Here is a 14792-nt window from a genome sequence, read left to right as displayed (position 1 = left end):
AGTGTGCAGGGTGGTCACATAGCTATGCATTAGGCCTCTGGACAATCACCTTATACACCTGAAGCTGAGTCCTAGGTTAGTGGCCCCTCCCCCTGCCCACTGACCTCAGGTTCTCTGTTTTGCAAACTTGACTAGTTTAGATTCCACATATGTGGGATCGTGCAGTATTCGCCTTTCTGTCTCCTGCTTGTTTTGCTTACATGAAGTGGTCATCGTCCTCCTTTGGTGTTTTTTGTGTCTCATGATTCTGTATTGACTATCAGGCACTGTATGGAATGTGGCAGTTGCTGTTGAGGCCTAGGATGGGCCCTGTTCTTCATATTGCTGGCTGTGAGCGGGGTTGGGTGGCTCTGATGAGAAACTGGATGGGTTTTTGGTGGTTTCCCCAGAGAACCTCACAGCCCTCAGGAATTGTAGCCACCCCATCGTGGAGCAGAAGACCTGCACCAGGAGCTTCTCTGTGTACCGCCATCATCTCAGTGTTCCTCAGCCCTCACCCCTGTCTCTGTCTGTGCCCACCTTTCCACATGGCCGGTACTCATCACTGTTGCCTGGAGCAAAGTGAGCCCGGCTGATGTGGGCATTTCACATGCTCGGTCTCAGAAGCAGGCCATTCCTGTGCACTTCAGTCCCTGGGAGGAATTGCTCAGCCTTGCTTCCTGCTCCTTTCCAGGCACCAACATGGAACTTTTTTCTCATAGGTGTTGAGTATTGGTGCAAACAAGGGTCTTGCGCCACCAGCAATGAAAATGTTCTCCTTCCCATCAGAGCAGTCTCTTGGGCGGCCTGAGTGAATTCTCTGTCCCTCACTGGACAGCAGATGTATTTCACCTATAGTCCATATGTGCTGGGAGCCATCAGCCAAGTAGGTATGACAATTTCCTTGCCAGCGTACCCCCATGTTTCTTTAGTGGAAGGACTCATGGAAATAGGACATTTTGCAGGACATTGCATGTAAGGTGACCTTGCTCAAGGACCAGGGTGGATCCGTGTTGAGGGTGTTCCCCCTTTAGAATAGGGCGGTTTAGCATAATAGGAGATTAGGGTGTTCCCCCTTTAGAATAGGGCGTATCCTGCTGCTGAGTTCCTCTTGAGTTCTTAGGGTCAGACAGTATATTTTGGGAGAGAGAAGCCCAGGAGTAGGGGATTTGGGCAGAGTGTGGATTTGGGCAGAGTGTGGATTTGGGCAGAGAACGTGGATTCCCCCAGAACGTGTTTGTAGACGGCCGGTGTGAGTTCGGGAATAAAGAATTGCTGTTTGAATCTACAAGCTGTGTGGAGACTCATGATTTGTGCCCAGCCAGAGACTACGGCACATATGGAATTAAGGGAGCAAATTTATTTAGTAAATAGCCCAAGCTGAGCCATTTTAAAAGGCAGGAGAACATTATGTGGTGTTTTCCCTGTGCTTCACACATTGCTATTGAGGAGAAAAGCCGGAGACATGGGCAATTTTATTCCTGCCTGGTGATGGTAGTTGCTCACCTGCCAGTCTTTGCCTGCAAGGTGACCTTGTGCATCACCTGTGACTTCAACCCATATGCTTCTTCTCATATGCACCCACTGGAGATCCACAGCAAAGTGCCGGTGAGCGGGTGCCCACTGCCCCTGCTTGGGGCATCTGAGATCTCCTAACTGCTACAGTAGCTCAGTTTTATCTTTTAAGAATTAACTAACTTTTTGTCTAATTTTATGGGTGTCTCCTTTTCCTGCTGTGCTTTATCAAAGGCTGTGTCTCCCACTCTCTTAAGTGGGGCTTGTCATTCTGAATTTAGCTCATCAGTGTCTACTGACATTCTGGCTTTCAAAAGTCCTGTGGTTATGTTGATTAACCAATTTGTCATCTTATTGTTAATATGAGAGCAAGATTCTCAGGTCGCTTTCATCTACTTAGTGGGAGGCCAAACTTCAGGACGTTTTAATGGATTAATATAACCCAGTCAATCATGGCTGTCCTACAGTGCCATGATCAGCAACAGATGCTTTTTGTAGAGTTTAAGTTGGAATTAAAACTGCAAAGGGAATGCCAGCTCCTTCGTTCTGAACAGCATGGAGGAGCCAGCACCACAGAGCCGCCCAAAAAGGGGTGCTTGGATGGTGCTTGGATTTGTCATTGAGACTACTTCTTCACAATCTGACGCTACCATAGACCTGTTCACACAGCACTTTATCACCTAGCCCTGCTCTGTCCAGGCAGAGACTGGGTGCTGCATCCTGCCAGCACCTGGAAGACCTGGCTACCCTGCACAGGTCACCTCCTTCCAGGGGTCCTGAAGCACGGGCTGGCTGGGAGAGAGGTGTGTCCTTGGTTCACAAATGACAGCACTTATGTTGGCCTTGAACTGCCTGCTGGTTTCCATTTGCTGAAACTAGATGAATCCTGGGCTGGGAGAGGAGGGTCTGAAATGCTCAAGTGGTGATGAAGGCACATGCTGAGACCTGCTCTGAGACGTGACTCTCCCCTACCTTCCCCCACTGAAAGAACAAACAAGACAGAGCACCTGAAACCAATCTCCATAAAAGGTGATACATTTTGCAGAGGTGACAGGAAAAGCTCCTAGTTTAACCAGTTGGTGAGCCATTGCTGGTTAGTGCTTCTCCTCCAGGACCTGGAAATCAGAGGGTGGCTTGGTCCTCTTAAGGACCATCTGGGAAAACTCACATTCAAATTTAGACTCACTTCTCCCTGAGTGTCTTTTCTCAGGTCAGTGAGCTTTCTCCCAGTGTACAGGGCCGCTCCTCTGTCACCGACAGCTGCCTTACTTTTGGAAGACAAGACGGTTTTCACAAAATATGCCCCTTCCACTCCACCTGAGTCTATTTCTGAGTCCGTCAGAGGCCTCCTTCCACACCTGTTTCTCCTCCCATGTGCAGGGGCATGTGCTTGGTAAAGAGCCAGTGGTGGTTTACATCTCTGCAGAACCTGGGGACCTCCTGGCCGGCGTAGTTTTCTCCTGTTCCAGCTGGAGACGTGCCCCTCGAGTCCCCTGAGCTTCACTTTCTGGGTTGTCTTCACTGAGTGCATCCACTTCATTTCCTCTTTCTCTGTCAGGAGGAACCTTTCCCTCAACAGTCCAGATGGTTTCTAAAGGCGACCTTGCCTGACAAGCACTCTGAACTCAATGATCACTTATTTTCTGTGTTATCCCCAGCTTTCCACCTTCCACATCATGCCCTCTCGGGGCAGCAGGTGCATGGGTCACCTTAGGAGAGTTCCTTGCTCCAGTTAGAATGGTGGTCATCAAGAATAGAAACCAGCGAGTGCTGACGAGGATGTGAGGAAAGGCCCACCCTTACATTGTCGGTGGGACTGCAAATGAGCGCAGTCACTCTGGAAAACTGTATGGAGATTCCTCCGAAGACTAGCCACCATAATACCCAGCTGTCCCTCTCCTCAGTGTTTTTCCAAAATAACTAAAATCAGCACACCATATGGATGCAGCCACGTCAATGTTCGCAGCAGCACAACTCACAAGAGCCAAGCAATGGAATCAACCTAGACGCCCATCAACACATGAATGGATAAAGAACATGTGACAGATATTCACAGTGGAGTTTACTCAGCCACATAGAAGAATGGAACTCTGGCGCCAGCCAGTAAACGGATGGAGCTCAGTGAAATGAGTAGAATGCCATGGGTCCAGTGTTTTCTCTCATATGCATGAGTGAGACTACAATAAGAGGAAAGAAAGTGAAAAACAGTGGAGATCTCTAGAGTAGGAGGGGCTTGGTGGGGAGGGAGGAGAAACAGGACAAAATTGGAGTGAAATTGACTAAATCATGCTATGCCCATATGTGAGTGTACCACAGTGAATTGTACCTTATGTCTATCTATAAAGCACTAATTTAAAAGACTATAAATAAATAGAAGGAAGATCAGGAGAATAGGGGAAAGGGAAGGCAGAGGAGAGGGAAAGCGGAAGTACTGGGGACTTCGGTGGACCAAATTCTATTCCACGCTTGCATGATTTTGTGAAAACGAACCCAAGATTATGTGTAACTACAATGCACTAAAAAGAAAAAGAAAGAAAGAAAGATTTCTATCAGGAACTCGGAACAAGTCTGCCCATTAGCAGCTGTGTTTTGCATTCATTAGCGATTTAAAGCTTTTTTTTTTGGGGGGGGGGCGAGGGTCCAATCACCTGTCTTTTCTTTCCCCTCTTTCAACTTACTTGTGAAAGTAATAGATTTCCATAAATAATCTTCAATTACTTTTGAGAATAACGGTGGATTATTTTTGCCAAGCCTGGCATTTTCTTTCACGTGCCCTCCAGTCCTTCCTCTGATGTGATTCACTCTCCACCAGGCTCTGAAGCTAATTATCCCTCCATGTCTTATAACTGTCGGCTTTTTCTTCTAAGAACCATGATGGGTCCTGACTAGGAGCCACATAAAGACTCACCATGAAGACTGGGACTGTCTGTTTGTATGTCTGTTGAGAAGTTGTCTTTCATCTTTACAAATACGATAGAGCTGTTCAGATCACTCTCCAGTCATGGCACTGAGTGTCACACAGTGTTCAAGGAGTTACTTTGTTGCTGCTCCAGTTATAAGCACAAGGGCTGAAAAATAATGGACCATCCAAAGGTCTTTTTTCACTTATTTCCCAATTATTGTCAATGATTCTGCATATGATGGCTGCAGAACATACTTGAGGTGTACTCAGCTGAGGAGTCATTAACATGTGGAGAAATACGTAGATCACAGCTGTTGATCACTACAAATGCACAGGAAGCAGGTTTCCACCAGGATGAGAAACACTTAAGCAGGCATCCTGCCTGCTGTCTCCCTCCAAATCCTGAGCTCCAGCACCACCCTGCTTCGCTGCCTCAGCTGGATTCTTTTTCATCATAAAGCACTTCTGAGGGTACCCTGTGCTGGGTGAATCAGGAGATCACAATTTGGGCTGTGGATGGCATTTTGCTATGTAGATCTACCCAGCTGAGCAATATTCACCTCGTCATTGACATTAAAGTTGTTCCCAGTTGGTATTTTGTTATTGTAATTGAAGTTGCTACAAATGTCCTCATCAGATTTCCTTGGCCTGTGTGTGACATAAACATGTGTTACTATATATTTACATATGAATAGTTTCCCTTGTATTCATACTGAGTTGAGGAATTGCTTAGTTATAGAATATGTGTACAATTTTTTAGAAATTTGTTTTAAAATCTGCCAACTAATTGGCAATATTAGACAGTTTTAGCTGACCCACATTTTCACTAACATTGGTGTTTTTCAGACTTTAAAATTTTGGTTGTTCTAGAAATTAAGTAGAGCTAACTCACTGTATTTTTGACATGAATTTTCCTTTTCTCTCGTTTTGCAGTGCTGGGGTGGAGCCCAGGGCCTCATGCCCACAGGCGAGCTCCACCACTGAGTTACGCTCCAGCCCCAATAGCCATTTTCTTCTGCCTGTTTAAAAAATTAGATTGTCTTTTATGCTGGAGCGACAGCAGAATTACCTATCTGTATACGATTTGTTAGGAGATGTACTGCAATTTTTCCTCCAATTTATGTTTGCCCATTCAATTTGTAACTATATCTTTCATCTACAGAAATATTTTTAAATGTTTTATACAGAGCAATTATTTTATTATTTTACTTTAAACCATTTTGAAACACGATTAAATGCAAAATAGATTCTATTTTTCATTTCTAGGTTCTGTCTAAAGCTTTACTCTTTTAATTTTAACCCTTGGGTCTGTGATCTCTCTAGAAATCAAATAGTGAGTTATTTTAGTTCCAACCTTAATAATGAAAAATGGAATTTCACTATTTTCAAAGTGCTGTATTTAGGAGGAATATTCAGATACATTAAAATGTTTAACAGAACCTAAAAAGACAATTCTGCATATTGAATTATTTTTTCTTAATCAGAAAAACTGATTTTGATTAGCAATAATATTTTGAAGGCAGGGCATAACATGAAGCCTGCCCTGTATGGGAACCGATGGCATTACTGCTTTCTTGGAGTGGGAAGATAATTTCCCTAGTGGACTTTAAAGCTTTTGGGTTCTTATTTCCCATCGGGAAAGTACTAGTGTCCTGATCATGTTGAGTAAGCTTGTCCAACATAAACACTGAAACCCAGGTCATATTTTATTCTAATTTTTTTCTCTATGAAAAAAAATCTAAAAACAAAGAGCAGAGAGATTTCCATAACACATCTGACTTTTACAAATCCACAGAGATCATTGATGAGTGCTAAAAATTTAAATACAAAAAAATTCATATATTCTGTAGTGTTTGTCCAGCCAGGACACAGTGGGGAGAACTGGACAGTGGCCTCTAGAAATCACAGGACTAGTTGTTAGTTGTGCTCCATTAACATACCTGTGGACTTATCCAATAAGTAGGTTTGGGGCTACCTCACCTCCAGATCCTTTGAAAAACAGTGGCATAAACAAAATACCCAATTAAAAGTAAAAGAATGATAAAGAGAAATGCAGCATGATTTCCTCGGGCCTCCTGGGCAGCTCTTCCTCCAGGAGTCAGCCAGCCTTGCAGACTCTCCGTCCTGCAAATGCTTCCTTCCACAGACCATGGCAAGGATTCCCAGGCTCCAGGGCCTGGACTCTCAAGCACCATTCCAACAGCAAAGGACCCAGAGAACACCTGTGGTGAGGCCGAGTGGCTCTCCACAAACCCTCCAGCCCTGTGCATGAGAAGGAAGCAGGTGAAGATCCTCTCAGCTGCCAACTTGAGGAGACCTCAGGGCAGATGGGTTTGGAGGGTGGGTTCACTCTTGTGGAAGTCTACTGCAACAAATGGGTAACCAAACACCTCTGTTTTGACCGGCTCAGCTGTCAGCCCGGCAGAGACATAGCAGAGCCCCAGATGCCTCCTCTGTCTTTCCAAGTTAGTTCTTAGACTTGTTGTGGCTCAAAGTGAAACAAGATAGAAGAAACCGTAAGTCTAACCATAAGAGGCCCCATCCCACCTATGGGCCCCAGCCTATTTTCATCCTGATGTGGATTCCTGAGAGGCCCGTGAGCCTTGGGGCACTGTGAGTCCAGTCACTAATGCCTGCAGGCACTGCCAGAACAGAGCCAAAGGGGAGATGTTGGAGGAGCTGTGATGTGGGTACCTTCCAAACCTTATCGCCTGACTGACATCCACCTAGATATCCCTAAGAGAACCACAGCACTCTGACAGCCCTGTGCTCCCTGAGGAAGTGACGCCACCCACACATTTGACATGGTCACTAAGCACAAAGTTTCCCTTAAAAGAAGAGCCCAAGGTCCTGAAAGCACTTATTCTCATGATAGCATCCACTTTCAGGCTGCCCAAGTGCATATTCCTTGTTTCCTAAATAAATCTCTGCTGTGCCTGTTTTTGACACATCCTGGATTTCTTTTCTGTGAGGTATGACAAGACCCTGCAAGGGCCTCTCTTCTGGGAAACTTCCTGAGACCCCTCGCTGGTGCTAAAAGATGTTCCCAAGGAAGCCATGATGTCCAGTATCTGTTTTCAGCCATTTCAATTTATTTAATTGACAAGCTGTCTCGTTCTCTTATTCGGAAGCTTGCTCTAACTCCATTTCATACCACTGTTACAACCACTGTTTATTTTTTCAAAGAGAATTAGAGACTGATTTTTTTTCTTCCTCCCTTTCTTTTTCCAACCCTTGATTTCCTGACAACTATATCTTGAAGTTTAGAGTGGCCATTTAATTTCATGACTGTATTGAGTGTGACCATTGCTTTCCTACATCAGGACACATTCTGTGATGTTTTCTCTTGGCCAGAAGCATAGATGTGAATGTTTTCCTGGTCACTGAATTGATGGATTTCCATCCTGCTAAACAGAATCTCATCCATGCTTTCTCTATTCTTCTTGAGTAAAATGGCAGTTTAGTCTTTATCTGTTTTTAAAGAATCTTCTTTTCATGAATGTCCACACCGGTTTCATATTTGAATCTAGCGAGTGAAATGTTTTCCACAAAATGTTTATGTGACTAGGTGTTTTAAGTGGGCCCTTTCCCCTTAGGAGTGGACTCTATAATTTCCACTTGGATTTTTAGCTCCTATGTATTTAAAACAAAAATGTTTTTGTGGTTCACCTATATTCCCCAATTTTTGCAAAATTCATGTGAATCTTTTTCACTGAATGTTAATATTTTTTAAAAAATCTGCCATGCAATGCTGACTTAAGATGTGTCAATGAGAAAACAAGGGCTACAAAAAATGAGGATTCAGTTACTTTGTATCCATAAACAGTAGGGTGAAGCAGAGGAGGGCCCTAGAAATTCAATCTGGATGTGGCAAGGCTGTTTCCAGGGAGCCCAACTCCTGTCTCATCCAAGCAAATGTCAGTTAAAGGAGAGAAACCATATATGTTTCAAAAAGCCTCCCATAAGTCACAAATAAAACAATAAACAAATCTTCCCCAAAACAAAACAACAACAGGAGTTGGTATAAATGTGCATAAAAACAGTGGGCGGAGCACATTACCAATAAGGGTGGCCACATTCACTCACCTGTCACAGAAGAGTTCTTAGGCCCAGAGTAAGAATTGTCCACTGCACCTGACTGATGTCAAACTATAGGAAAATTAACTATCAAACTCCTCCCAGTTCTAAACAACTGTTTGTCCTGAGCTGGAGGATAAAGTCCTTTGTGGAGAACTTGGTGCACTGGCAATGAGCGAGTACCAGGTGGTGCATGAGTACTGACCCAGTACTGCAGCAGTATTACAGGAGCCATTCCAGGTGCTCATCCAGGCTTACACACAAGTTGCACTAACTCTTCAGGCCACTTCCATGTGCTTAGAAGAGGACCCTGATCCCTGCCCCCTCATACCAGGCTTCAACAAATAAATCCTTATTAAATCACCCTCTGTTGCTGAACAAGCTCATAATTCCAGCTGTTTGAAAACCAGAAGGTACATCAGTGAATTCAAATATAACACAGTATTTCAAGTCCTGGGAGTCCCCAGCCCCATGTCCTGGCAGACCCACTTGATGCTGTCATCACTGTCAAACAGGATGGAGTTGGTGTATGGGCCCCCATCCTCGGGGAGGATGGTGGTGTGGGAAGTAAACTTGACCCTCTTCTTCTTCGGGCCAGAAGAGTTTACAGGTTCGTTTTTCATCTCTTTCTCATAGACATAGTCAGAAGGTGTGAGCAGCTGACTGTGGAAGGGCTTCTGGGAACCTCCATTCAGCAGGAAGTTCCTCTCCTCAAACTGCAGCCCCCTGTCTATCATGGTCATGCACTCCTCCGAGGGGAGAGTGATGTCCACTGGGTTCTCCAAAAGCTCCACCTTGTTCCCAAGCCAGACCCAGTCGTGGGAATGGGGGATGTTGCCCTGCTCACTCACCGTAAGCCTTTTATGTCTGTACTTCCAGGAAAATGCCATGCAGTTGTCAGGAAGACCAGGATGGCCAGGCAGAAGATGCAGAGCAGGGCGTACATGCCGATCTCCAAGTCCATCAAGCCCCTGAAGGCCACTGTAAGGTTACTAGGGTTACTAGATTCTGGAAACTTCTCCTGGGTGGGGAAGCTGGTGAAGGCATCTGCACCACCACTCTTGAGCAGCTTCCTGTCCTTCCCCTCCCCAGGCAGTGGCAGGGTTGTGCTCCTCTTGGTCCTGTCCTCTGGGCCACCAGGGCCTCCACGCTGGAGCCACTCCTGGACCTCTCGCCCCTGGATCCCTTCCTGCTCTATGGAATTGCTCAGGTGATCTTTGTATTCCTGGTTCATGCCCTCAATGTCATTGCTGCCTCTTCAGTGCTCCTCCTCCTTGCCCAGTGCAAACCTGACCTTGACGCTTCCGTTACCCACAGTAAGAACACTCTTCCTCTTGGTCTTCATCGCAATGCTTGATCAGGGGCCCTCTGCAACCACAACCAGCCACTGGGACTGCAGGTTTGGCTGGACAGACAACACCATTTCATCCAATGACGTGATAGTTATGGAAAAAATCCTTGGGATCATAAATGTCTGAGTGTTACTGAATTGAACAAAATTCCAATAAAAAAATCAAAATATTTGTTGTGATAACTCTTCTTCACATTTGCAAATTTTATCACAGAAATGTTAATTCCAAAGCATTGTTTAAGTGTATATAATTAGAAAAAATAAGCCCCAGTGCTCTGTAACCTTAATCCATACTTGAGATACACTGGACTGTCATTATAATAATGATCCACATCCCAGTAACATGACAAACAAAACAGTTTAAGAAGGGCAGTAAAGTACATATTAATTTATTTCATTTCCTACAACTAAATTTTGCTGTGACCCTTCTTAAAGCTTTTTAAAAAATTAGGCTATGCATCCAAGTCATTTCTAAGGGCAACTAATCAGCCATCACCCAAGATATCATTTGAACTATAATACGTTAGAAATTCAATACAGATAAAGCCACACAGTGCTGGCTGAAGGTACTTGGGGGGAAATGCATTATAATCCTATCCCACTAGAGAGACACAATGCCCCTCATATCTTCTTAAAGTGATTCACTAAAACTCTGAAAATGTGTGAAAGTTTTAGAATTGTCCATAATTACAGGAAGTAGACAGCAATTTGGTGCCTACTTACAGTAGCTGAAATGGAATTTCTAAGTGTCAAAAGCTGCCTGCTTTCATAAAAATGGAAAAATCCAATTCTCTGTCATGGTTTATGGTAGACAGTGAATTGCACAGATGAACTTGCTGCCGAGCAAACGGCACAGGGACCTGTGATGGACATTTAAAAATAGAGCATCTGAGAGCAGACTGGGGAAGAGGCAGAGAGACATGTCAAGGTGCCATCTCAGCTGCACATGCCCGCTGATGATCACCTTTGGGACATGAAGACTGAGAGGGACAAGCTTTCTCCATTAGCCAGGGTCTTAGAGGTCTCTAGGAATCTCATCTCTTTAGGAACTTGAAGAACCTCCCAGGGAACCATTCTCTTATCTCTGGTGGAGATTAGAGAAGAGAGTGAGAAGGGAGAATCAGTCCATGCCTGGCATTTGCTGAGGACCAGCCACACTGGAAATTCACTGTCTTTTTGGTGAAGATGGAGCTAGACAGATGGAGGATATTCTAAAGTGACACCAAGAACTCTTGTCTCTGCTCATTAAGGTGCCATCAAGTAAAAATCACCAAAAGTGAAATAGGTGTAAGAAAAATCAACCTCTAAATTACAAGCATGTTTTATTTTTAATTGCAATTTTATCACAATCACTTAAAACACTGTAATTAATGTTTACACCAAAATATTTCCTAATTTACTTTCAAAAGAAAAAGTTTGCTGAAATAATTTTTAAAGCTTTCAATAATTGCTTGATTTCACCTTCCAATTAAAGCATTCCTAAAAAGAACAACTTACAGCATTTTTTTCTTTGACTCAAAAAATAAATTGATTTTAAGAGTAGTAACTGTGTATGCTTTAAAAGAGATTTTGGTTGATTTAGCAGTAAAGATTATTTCAAAAATGATGCAGATCTTGGTGCTGGATATTCAGAGTAAAGAATCATGACATTAAAAAATTAATCTGTGCTCAGAGAGCGATGTAAAGATAGGAAAGCTGTTGAGAAGATGGTTCCATCATTCCCTCTACCCCATAACCCTCCAAGTATGGCCTCCACATTCATGCACAGAGGTGGGCAGTCCCTATGACAGATCTGAGGGCCCCAGGAAAGCACAGCAGGAAAGGAGGATTTATGGCCTAAAACTATCAATTCGTCCAATTTACCTTCTATTTGCAATTTAGTTCTAGAGGACATATTGCATTAAAGCTGCACATATTCAACAGACATTAGAAAACAACTCAATTGTAGACTAACAATTTACAGTGAGAATTTATAGTTTCATTGAGAATATCTGTTGCTCAATTTCCAAAATATCATTCCATCAGTATTAGCTAGAAAATACTTACCACAGTTGCATGAGGAAAGATACAAGATCTGGTAATTTCATATTTTCAGCAAGAAATCATTTTTTCCATTTTTTAAAAATGTTATTAACCACTGCCCATGATCAATACAGTTAAAGATTTCAATTCCAAGTTCAGAAAATAAAATCTTCACAGTTTCCCTGTCTTCAATTAGTACCACAGAAAGTGAAGGCTTATATTCGTAGGAAAATAGCTTTATTCATTTTTCAGCTTAGCTTTTTCTACTAAAAGAGGTCACATTGATGATGTTCATTTATTTTTTCTCAGCATCATCTTGTGAGATAGAAAAACGCAGATCACTGTTTTTATCTCACAGACAATGACGTGCTAGGAGAGGTCAGGGCTCCTGCCTGTGCTATCCATACAACAAATGGCCTTGGAGAAGCTTCCACTCCCCAATCTTTCAGTCCGCATCTTCAGCCACCTGAGCCATCATGACATTCTTGAAAGGCACTCATTTCCCTTGAGTCCAAGGAACTTTGGGAATGTGACTGGATGCCACAGTCCACATTCTGTGGACAGCCGAGTGCCTCTGATGTCTTCTCATCCCAGCAGCTGCACATCAGGTACTGTGGCTCCTTCTCAAAATCAGGATCCTCCTAACTTGAGAGCCTCCAGTAAAACCCAGGACACAGAGTTGTCTTGGTGTTTCCTCCTGCTGTAGATATTAGCCTCCACTCAAAGTCTCACCGGACACCTCTTGGTGACCAGCATGGCTCCCCAGAGAAGTGAGGCAAATGCTGGCTGTAGACAGGAGGGCAAAAGAGACCTCTGTGAGGGCTTCCTGGTCCTCCAAGAAGGGGCAGCAGACACCAGATCCTCCTCATTCCAACTCCATCTTGGTTTTGGGAATCAAGGTTGGAGGCAAAGCTCAGACCCAGCAGGGAGCGCTGGGACCACAGGCCCTGGCCTTTCTCCTTCTGGGCAAGGAACCTGCCTAGGGGGTCACATAGCTGCTTGGGGTGGGCATGGAGCCAGAGAGCTGAGCACACTCCAGGCCCAACCCCTTCCTTACCTGGTGCGTCACAGAAGCCATGGGCCCAAACCTGCAAAACAGTGACCAAGTCTAAAGTCATTTATGTCATGTGAGAGTGAAGAGAGTTAATTCTTGCAAAAAACGTCACTGAGAGCATTCAAGGTTGAGGAAAATATCAAGACCTTCCCTGTCCCCTGCCTGTGGTCACATTTGAATGTCCCAGACAAAACATCCATGGAATGCTGGCTTCTTGTGGGAGTGGCTGGCTCAGGGGAACTGAGTGATCTCACTTATCTCCAGGTGCACATCCTCTGGGGGTCTGACCTGTCCTTGGGGGGATGAAGCCAGGATAAGTCCCGAGGGCTGTTGGAGCAGTGTCTTCTGTGTTCTATTTGCTGGTATTTAAAGAGGCCCACTGGAAGCAAGAGCTTTGGAGCCTGAGTGGAGGTGAGGGCGCTCTGCCGGGACTTCCCAGTTGGGACCCCGAGAAAAAGGTTGCACAGCTACCTGGCTTCAGGGGTTGGTTCTTTACCAACATGATGGTGTATTCTCTTCCCCCTCTCTCCTTCCACTGTGCTTTCATGTTATTGCTGAAGTCAATGCTGCTGTGTACAAGGAGAGAGCCTTTACTGCCTAACTCAGCAGCTTCAGTGTCACAGACATCTTAGAGCAGGCCCATGGACACTCCCCACGTTGGCTCATGGCCCCCATTGGACTCTCTGCTCATACAGCCTGGCTCTGTTCTCTCCCACTCCTATTATTATTATGGTTCTTTTTGATCTGAGGCACTTCCCTAACAGAGAAGATGGGCAGGGTGGCCATCAGCCCAGCCAGGCACTCTCAGATTCCAACACCAGAAGCTAAGGACTTTTTTTTATAAAGATAAGCTCCTTAGCCTCTTATTCAGTCTTTGTTCACAAGACTGGGGAACAAAGGTGGCCACACACACACCTCCATTTGCATTCTATTCTGTCTGGAATAGAAGTCCCCAGGCCACCCAGTTCCACATTTTGGTTAAGCCCACACACTGAGGAATCTGCGGACTCAAACACTCCATTTCTTGAGCCCACAACCATTTCTAAAGTCAAGTGTGTGTGTTGGGAGTGGAACACTGATAACTTACCTCTTCATGGTGCTTAGAGAAGTTTTATCTTCATTTTCTCTTCCCCCCATTCAGAGTGTTTGCAATGGAGCTCTCATCAGTCTCTCTGAAATACTAGTTGTGGAAATACCTTTATAAAAAGTAAGTTGCTGGTGCTAAAAATTTTTAGGACAATGCTGGGGAGCAAGAGATTGCAGGTTCACTTCTAGAATGACCTCCAAAGCAATTAGCCAGCTACTGTCCAAGTGGGGGTGCCACCATAGTTTCATAGGTCAGCGAGGAGGTCACGTGCCACACCAGCCTGCATACCCCTGCAGCTTCGGAGACCACGCCTATATGGGCTCCTTGCCCTCTCCTAGTGGCAGAGAACTTAGCCTGGGTATTGGAGAGGGTGCAGGTTCTGGGTGTGTGGTGTGCTCAGCAACATCTCACCACCACCTGTCTCCACATGGATCCTGAAGCTTGTCACCTAAGGCAGCTTCTCCTGTCTCACATTCAGAACCTGGTCCTGGAGCACAAAGCAATCTCAGGCCCTGTACATCCAGACCTCCCTTGTACCTGGGCACTTGGGGATTCTCCCGTATCCAGCAATCCACACCTGGCCTCAAGGATCTTCATGGTTTCTGTTGGCTGTCCACTGAGAAGCTGCTCTGACCCCCAGGCTTGTCATTTCCTCTGACTATGGAAGACACAGTGATGGCCACAGATTTTCTCACACAATGAGAAGAGATGAGGCTCCTGATTGGTTCCACAGTTCAGGGATGTCACTTCCTATCTCTGCATTTTGTCACCCCGAAAACTTCTGCTGTCTTTTTGAACATGTTGC

The 14792-nt window shown here is 44.8% G+C and overlaps 1 pseudogene; it reads right to left on the bottom strand.

The window, feature by feature from the left end:
- Positions 1-8919: 8919 nt before the first annotated feature.
- On the bottom strand, positions 8920-13995 carry LOC143398654 (transmembrane protein 132B pseudogene; annotated as a pseudogene).
- Between the last annotated feature and the right edge of the window lie 797 nt (positions 13996-14792).

The sequence above is a fragment of the Callospermophilus lateralis genome, chromosome 1 (assembly GCF_048772815.1).
Source record: "Callospermophilus lateralis isolate mCalLat2 chromosome 1, mCalLat2.hap1, whole genome shotgun sequence".
NCBI classification, from domain to species: domain Eukaryota; kingdom Metazoa; phylum Chordata; class Mammalia; order Rodentia; family Sciuridae; genus Callospermophilus; species Callospermophilus lateralis.
Note: the sequence above shows the minus strand (reverse complement) of the source record. Positions and strands in the feature narration are given on the sequence as shown.